At 42.3% G+C, this 8,492-nt stretch overlaps 1 pseudogene; it reads left to right on the top strand.

Moving 5' to 3' along the window:
• Window positions 1–1,560: 1,560 nt before the first annotated feature.
• LOC105475924 (uncharacterized protein KIAA0087-like) lies at window positions 1,561–8,477 on the top strand (annotated as a pseudogene).
• Window positions 8,478–8,492: the final 15 nt, after the last annotated feature.

Raw genomic sequence — 8,492 nt, 5'->3', positions numbered from 1 at the left:
CACCATCCTTGGGGAGTACTCATGATCCTTCTTCTGTTCATTTAAGGGATTTAGGAATGCTTGGTAGACAGCCTCTAATTGGAACCAATGAGTCCCGTGTAAAGTTTAAGGGATGCTGACGAATCTGCCCTGGGTTGTCAGAGGATTTCTTCCTTTCGTGTCCTGGACAGTCCCATAACTTGTCCATGGAAAGGGCTGCTTCAGAAAATTGCATTCTTTATGGTGGCAATTCAGTTTCACATCTGAGTCCTTGACTGTGAAAGGTATTTAAATTTAAAAGCATATTTTGATATAAAGTCTATGGAAATCCCCCTCTCTCCCAGTTTATTTGGATACTCTTACCAAACAGAGACCTTGGGGCTGGCTGCTTCATGCCTATTTCGTTTTCTCGTTCAATCCATTTTCACTGAAAAGGAGACATAAGCAGTGAAGCCAATATAGTTTTATTGGATCCAATGCACTGCCACTAAAACAAATATATGTACACTCAGGCCAATACACTTTTATTAAAACAAATAGAATTTAATTCAAACCAGCATTCAATACATTTTCTCAAAGCAATGAAATTAAGCTGTACCAGTACTTCTGCTCAATATGTTTTCCCAATCAAATCCATTTGAACAAAGTGAAATATATTTATCACAGATAGCACATTTTTATTAAAAACAAATTCACTGAAACCAAGTTTCCCTTTGAACTGATAGATAGAAATTCTAACAAATTGCACAATTAGATCATAGAAACGGATGTATTTTTACTTTAGCAAAAAGCTTTTCTGTTCAGGTCCACTTTAAAACACACTAATGAATAATAAAAGTTGCTCCAACAATGTCTTTAATGAAATATTCTTTCCAAGGTATGTCCTTTGAGGTTGAAGCACAGTCCAGAAATTTTTTTTTAATGTAGCGAAAAAGAATAGTGCTGGAATAGGATTACAATAACTTCAGATATTTAATGATTTAATATTTATCCTACCTATGCATACTTAAAAGTGATGTTGGGCCGGGCGCGGTGGCTCAAGCCTGTAATCCCAGCACTTTGGGAGGCCGAGATGGGCGGATCACGAGGTCAGGAGATCGAGACCATCCTGGCTAACACGGTGAAACCCCGTCTCTACTAAGAAATACAAAAAATAGCCGGGCGAGGTGGCAGCGCCTGTAGTCCCAGCTACTCGGGAGGCTGAGGCCGGAGAATGGCGTGAACCCGGGAGGCGGAGCTTGCAGTGAGCTGAGATCCGGCCACTGCACTCCAGCCTGGGCTACAGAGCGAGACTCCGTCTCAAAAAAAAAAGTGATGTTGTTGGATGTGTACAAATGAATAAAGACATGCTTGGGGGTGGTTTTTAGTTGCATTTGCCACTATACCACATTAGCCAGAAAAAACTTTCCTTGTCACTGATGAAAAATACTTTCTCTTCTTATCTGTCTGAGATTAACTAGGGATTGCCATGCGTAGAGAGAACTTGATGGTATGGGAGGTCATTTATTCGTGTGGCTCTTTGGAGGGAATTTCAATTTTGGTGCCTAGATTACAAACCATATTCAAGTCTTCTGAAGAACCATGGAAAAGCAGAACAACTTAGAAATGCCACACACCTTTTGGGAGGCAACAAACTCACTACAAGTAAGAGTATCCAAATACGTCCCACCTCTCTGCAGGGCCACTAATGCTCCCGACACAGGGCAGACCTCCAGGTAGAGAAGCATCTCTGGAGAAATTACAGCCTCCCCACAAGGAATATGAGGGCTCCGATCAGTGGCCATGAGGGACCCCTCCCTGCTGCCTCCACGCTGGCCCCACACTCTGTCTTCTCTGCTCCCATCCTACCCATCCCAAGGCTGCAGGACCTTGGGATAGAAATCTTCTTCCCTAAGCAGCCCAGAGAATGCTTCTTAACCCAAGACTGGGGGTTCTCAGTACTACTTCCTCCTTCCTGTCTGGAAAAGTGCAAAAAGTATAGATATGCCCACAATTCACTGGGCAAATAATGTATTGACCTCCGGGGGATCCTGGCCTTGAATAGACCAGACCTGCCTTCTCTGAAACACAACTGGTCATGGAGGGTACCCTGAGAACAGCACCAGATGTTCATCACAGAATATAAAAAGATGAAATGTTAGAAACCCAAATATCTAGCACCCAGGGGATTGGTTAAACATATTGTAATAATATCTTCCGGATGTATTCTACAGTATTAATATCAATACAGTATCATAAGCATTCAGTGTCATTGTATTTAATTGAATGGGAAATATTCATAGTACATTATTAAATAAAAAAGTTTAAAAGATATAGTACAGCAATTTATTATCTTTGCAAAATAGATATGCATAGCTATGCATAAACAAAAACATAGGAAGATGACACTGTCAATAGTGGTGAGTGATAAATTATAGATTTCTCTCTCTCTCTCTCTCCTCCCGCAGCCTCTCTTTTAAGCTTTACAAATTTCCTGCAATTAACATGTATTACTTTTGATATAAGCAAAAATTATTTTAAAAGTGGTTATTTTTTAAAAGGTGGTATTAAGTTCAATTTAAAATGTAGTGAGCAAATGTTGGGTCAGCTTCTGTAATCTTAATTCTGGAACCCTTTCAGAGAGGGTCGGTCCTCTATGTCTCATTCTTTGTTCTTTTGCAAAACTCTATTTGAAGGCTTTCGTCAACTGGTCATTCAACATGCACTTAAACAGGAACCCAGGTAATAAATTCTGCCTTGAGTTTGTTCCAGGAAGCAGTGTGGCTCGACACAAAGGATGTGCATGCTTTATGTTGTCAGATGATATAAACTGTGTTGCCCCAGATTCTGCCTTTTGCCTTAGCTCAGAGCCACCTGGCTGTTTTAATCATCTCATCTCAGATGCCTGGCAACATCTAATGCCTTTGCTCCTTTTCAGTAATTTCAGTTCTGCTTTCTTTATCCTGGTGTTTTCATTGCATTTTCTTATAAAAGAGATCCAGATTTATTTTGGAAATAGATTTGAATGACAAAAACATTCTATAGAAGCAAATCCTAAACAAATATAAATATTTGACCATGACTATGCAAACAAAGCTCCTGCTTCCTCCTCTGTGTCCACAGAGACCCTGAGGAGGAACTCTAGGGAGAACGGAAGCTTGGGAGTCATCCCATCCCTTGCTCAGGTGCGAAATCCCCTGCCCTCCGCCTGGCACTGATAGGGACAGATCATTTTCTCTGCTTGGAGGGGCAGCCTCCTGTGACCTGGACGCATTAGAGCCTGAACACAGGAACAGAAGGTATCCTCCCTCCTTCCTTAGTGGTCTCCCTGTGTCCTTCTGGGGAGGATTTGCTCTTCTGGGCTTCTTCACACACATGATTCCTAGTCATGGCTTCAGCCCCTTTAGTTCACTGGGTCCTTATTCCGTGTTTTCCTGGGCCCAGCTGTGAGATTGGAAAATGGAGATGAGAAGGAAGAAGGGGACAGGGATGGTGTGGTGGTTGGTGGTAGAGAAAGACAGATACAGACAGACAGACAGAGAAACAAAACAGACCCTCAGACATGGAACATGTTTAATTAAACCGACTTTATCCAGTTGCAGTTGAAACCAGGGTGGAAATAATTGATGCTCCTTGTATTGTTTTAGGTGAAAATGGTAGAAATAAATAGAACTGTCAAAATTGTAAACCTTCCCATCTTCATTATAGATAAAGAATTAAGAAATGAAAAGTAGTAAACAGAGAGGGGTTCCAAGATTTCTTTTTCTTCCTCCAAGGCAATGTCCCCACAGAGCTTAGCATCGAGGCACCCTATTTTCTGACAGTTACTCCATTTTCTCCTCCCTTGAAAAGGGTTGCCCAGAGCACCCCCAACCCACTCCAAGGTCAGGCCTTTCCCAGTCTGAAATTCTTCATAGACCAATTATCCTCCTTTGCTCACCTTCAAAGCATCCCACTCACCAGTTCTTCTTCCTAGTCCTGGGAAAATGCCTTCTCCAGAAGCTGCCTGTGCATTTGCCAATCTAGCCCCCTTAATGACCCTTTGAGGCAGACACCTTATCCCCATTCCACAGAGGTGGAAACTAAGCCTCGTAGAAATTGAGTAACTCAACCCAGGTCACACAGCTCCAGCTAAGTGACAGAGCTAAGGTTCAGGCCACTCAGCTGACTGCAGTGTAGTGTGCTGCTCTGCTCCTCACTGCTTTCCTGTGAAATCTCAGGGATTGTCTGGCTCAACGTGTACCTGGGGAAGAAGAGAAAACTGAGGCCTAGAGAGGTGAAGTGGCTTGCCCAAGACCACTCCAACTGTCCCACCTATCCTTGGCCCCTTTCCACTCCCCCATGCAGCATAGCTCATTATATTCAAATACTTCAGCTAATACGTTCAGACGCTAAAAACCTGCCCCTAAAATTACTGCAACCATTTTCCAAGAGAAAGCAGCTTAGTTTCAACCTTTTTCCACATCTTGTTCAAAAATGAGAAGTCTCTAATACAGCTGTGATTTTGTTTCATCTTCTGTCATTCCCTCTCTGCCCTCAGATTGGTGTGCCAATGTGTGACAACATGGCTCTAAAATAGGCCAGCAGGAGGGGGAAAAGGGTTGGAAAAGACAGAAAGAGAACAAACTCTGTCTCTTGCTCACTCTCACTCTCCCTCTCTCTTTCTCTTCCTTTCTACCCCGTGGTCCTCCCAGGGTCTCTGGGAATCCAACCTCAGTCTGTTGGGCTTACAAAGTGACCAAAGTCAAATGCTGATCTGTGAGAGAAAGAGGAGGCAGACACATTGGGGGACCGAGAAGTACTTTGAAGCACCCCGCTCACCATGGTATTGGGAGGAATTTGGCCACATCCCTGCCAACCGCTCCTTCTTTGGGACTCGGAAAGGGTCAGTTGCTTGTTTCTATCAGATTCATGAACACTACCAAGAAAAGAGCCCGGTCTGAGACATTTAATATTGGTTGAAACACAGAGGTTTAACTGATGATTGACGTACATAGGGTGATAGGAAGAGTATGAACTTGAGAATCTGATGGATTTTGTTTAAAGTTGGGACTCGGCTACTGACTACCCACCCTGCTAATTGTCTTGGGGAAGTTATTTAACCTCTCTGAACCTCAGCTTCTCATCCACAAAACAGGACACTAGCACCCAGTGGGCTATCTATACCTATTTGTTGAATTGAAATGGGAGTATTCAAAATCATTTTGGTTGCTGGCTTAAAATAAGCAGAATAATTCATTTCCTGTCCATCTGAAATCTAATTGTCCAATTTGGAGTTTCAAAGGTAACAAAGATCCTAATGACCTAATATTATTGGGGTAATCCTAAAATTTATTAGGAGATCTGCAAGTTCCATGATGACTGTATACTGGAGGAAATGCACAATGCACACAGACCTTCCTAAGAGTACAGCACTACTTAATCATGAGTAATTGTTGCGTGAACACACACACACACAAACACACAACTACAGAACTCACACTATAAGACAGGAGGGTTAAGTAATGGCGTTTGACCAGAATGAGCTCTTGCAGAGCACAACTATGAGTCTAAGCTTCCTCCTTAATATCTTAACAGGCTAGAGGATACACAGGCTTTTAAGTAATGCACTTATTATCCAAACACTAGCAGACATTTAACGGAATCCAGGAGCATTTTGTCAAGAAGGAAAAGAACTAACCAAAGAAAAAGAAAAATAGAGAGTTTCCCAGCTGTTTTACCACATCATGACTTCAACAAAACCAAGCCTGTCCTTGCCTTGTCCCTGATGGCTCGCCAGCAGAGTGAATGAATTGGAGCAGATTTAGGTTTTAAAATGCCTCCTAATATCATTTGGGCAAATTAGCTTACATGGCTGGACACTGTGCTCCAGCCACAGAGAACGTTCTTTTCCTGTTGGAAGCTCTGACAGCCCACTGCCACGGTGAAATATCAGGAGCCTCTTAACATTTTTCTTGATTTCTTTAAGAGTGAACATTAGACATATTAAGAACAACAACCCAATCATTAAGCCCTGTGAGGTTTTCCTAGGAGCCAGCTCTATCGCTTTAATCAGATTATGGACAACTCATTCTCATCCCAGCCATTTATCTTCTTTGTTTACACACACACCAAGTGGCATTCTTCTTAGCATCAAAAAATAGTAATCAAAATTGAGAACAACAAAAGACCTTTCATTATTTACAGTGTTAAGTAACATCTATTTGCCTTCATTAGTTTCTAAACAACGAAGTACACTGGTTCTGATTAAACCTGGCATGTGTTAATTATATCCGAGGTCTGGGATTGTTTTGTCTACAATAAAGGATTGCTGAAAGCTGAAATTTGAGGCGCCCGGGCCCCAGAAGTTACCTGCCCCTGTGTTTCCTCAGTGAGAGTTTCCAGCCTGAGAATGGCAGAAGCGGATGTGAGCTTGTCACAGAAAGTTTTTTTTGTTGTTTTGTTTGGTTTTTAAACCCTCGGTTTTATTGCCCATTTTATGGGCTGGAGTTAAATGGCAGTACCATGCAGTTTGCTCTCTTACTGCTCAGCACTAACAGCCATGATGAGCCATAATTAGAAGTAAAACCACCACATAAATAACATGGTAGAAAAATTGCCACCGTGAGAAGCCAGTCTTTGGCGATGGGAAACTTCAGAGGGTCCTGAGTATCCATCATACTTAAGGGGCACCGCGTATTTTAGCCCGTATTTGTCTTACTAAAGCCAAAATGGGAGCCATTTAGACTTTCAAGCAAGCTTTTAAAAATAGAGAACGTAGGCTTAAACAGACTGCTGCTAAGTGTGATGCAGAAACCTGTCGCCTGGAGGCCACGACAGCTGGATGGGCTGGGAGGGAGAGCCCTGAGAGCCCAGGGGTGAGGAAGGGAAGAGAAACAGGGGAGGAAGAGGAGTCCTGGACTCCCCCGAATAGCAAGGTCTAGACATTTCACTGCAGAGCCGAAGAGTCTGCGCACCATTGAGCACAGCAGCTTAGACTTCCGCCGGGGAACCTGCGAGGCTGGGATACCTTGCAGATTTTGCTTTCATGACCTGTACTCAGTGATGAAGTGGGAGCAGGTAGACTAGCATTTTTTTTTTTTTTTTAATGGAGTCTCATTTTGTTGCCCAGGCTGGAGTGCAGTGGCGTGATCTCGGTTCACTGCAACCTCTGCCGCCCGCGTTCAAGCGATTCTCCTGACTCAGCCTCCCGAGTAGCTGGGATTACAGGTGTCTGCTACCGCGTCCGGCTAATTTCCATATTTTTAGTGGAGACGGGGGTTTCACCATCTTGGCCAGGCTGGTCTTGAACTCCTGACCTTGTGATCCACCCTTTCTTGGCCTTTTCTCTTCCTTTTCCTTGGCCTCCCAAAGTGCTGGGATTACAGGCGTGAGCCACCGCGCCCAGCCTAGACTAGCATTTTTGGGCACCCACTATCTCCTTGGCATTTTACTTCAATTTTAATTCTCATAACAGCCTTAGGATGCCAAGGAAAAGGAAGAGAAAATAAATTGTGTTCTGTGCCTGAAAATGGCCTTAAAGAAACAAGGACCAACAGCTGGAGCAGAGTGGGCCTGCCCATATGCAAAGAGGCAGTGAGTAGGAATTAACATAAGGCGTATCACGTGGATGCCATAGAACTATGACAGCAATTTCTTTTTTTCCCCGAGTCAGCCTCTTTTGTACAGGGGATTTAGAAAACAAACCCAAGAGAATAAACTTGAAATGGAAGGCATGTGCTTTGTAGTCAAGTGTTTTTTCAAAGCCTGCAGCATTTTAAAAACTGATTTAAGTATATTCATTTGCTTTCTAAAATAAGTCGTATGTATGTTTCTACTGATCAGCCAGAATAGTTAAGGTCTGATCTTCATATGGAATGAAAGGGGACATTCTTTGGATATTCTGGAAGTACACACATGTTCTTTACAGAGTTTGATTTGCTTTCTCCTTTTCTTCCTTCCTTTGCAAAATCAAACAAACAAGAATAAAAACCAAACCAAAACAAAATTAATGAAAACCCCTGTGTTGAGGACTTTCATTTCGTTTTAAATGTGTCTGGTATTAAGCAGCATCTTTAGTGAAATGACTTTAAACTTAAGTAGGAAATACAGCTCCATTTCACATGTGGATTTTGTCTGCATTTACATCTCTGCAGGCCTTACATGCCATGACACCAGACATTTTTTAAATTAAGATATGAAGTGCTCATTTTTTGTGTGTGTGGACCTGCTGTATTCTAACAAATTTACTACACGTCTCAGAAAACACATAGCTTTGCCAAAGTTGGTGAGTAGCCCAGCATGGTTTATCTCCAGCCCACAGCTCTTTCCCTGAATTCAATACTGCAGGCACAATTTAATGCAAACCCAATTTATGACTTAATGCTCTAGGGACCGTAGTGGGAGATTGTTACATTATTCTTTTCTAATCCTATTTGTGTTTTAATTTGCTAAGTCTGTAATGAGGTGCATGCCTTGAATATTCAAGATCTTTCACATTGCTTTTGACTTTGTTTAATATAATAGATTTTATAGTTTGCATTAAATACCCAGGT

Source organism: Macaca nemestrina, chromosome 4, assembly GCF_043159975.1.
Source record: "Macaca nemestrina isolate mMacNem1 chromosome 4, mMacNem.hap1, whole genome shotgun sequence".
NCBI lineage: Eukaryota > Metazoa > Chordata > Mammalia > Primates > Cercopithecidae > Macaca > Macaca nemestrina.
The sequence above is the reverse complement of the archived record's forward strand: the minus strand, read 5'-3'. Positions and strand labels throughout refer to the sequence as shown.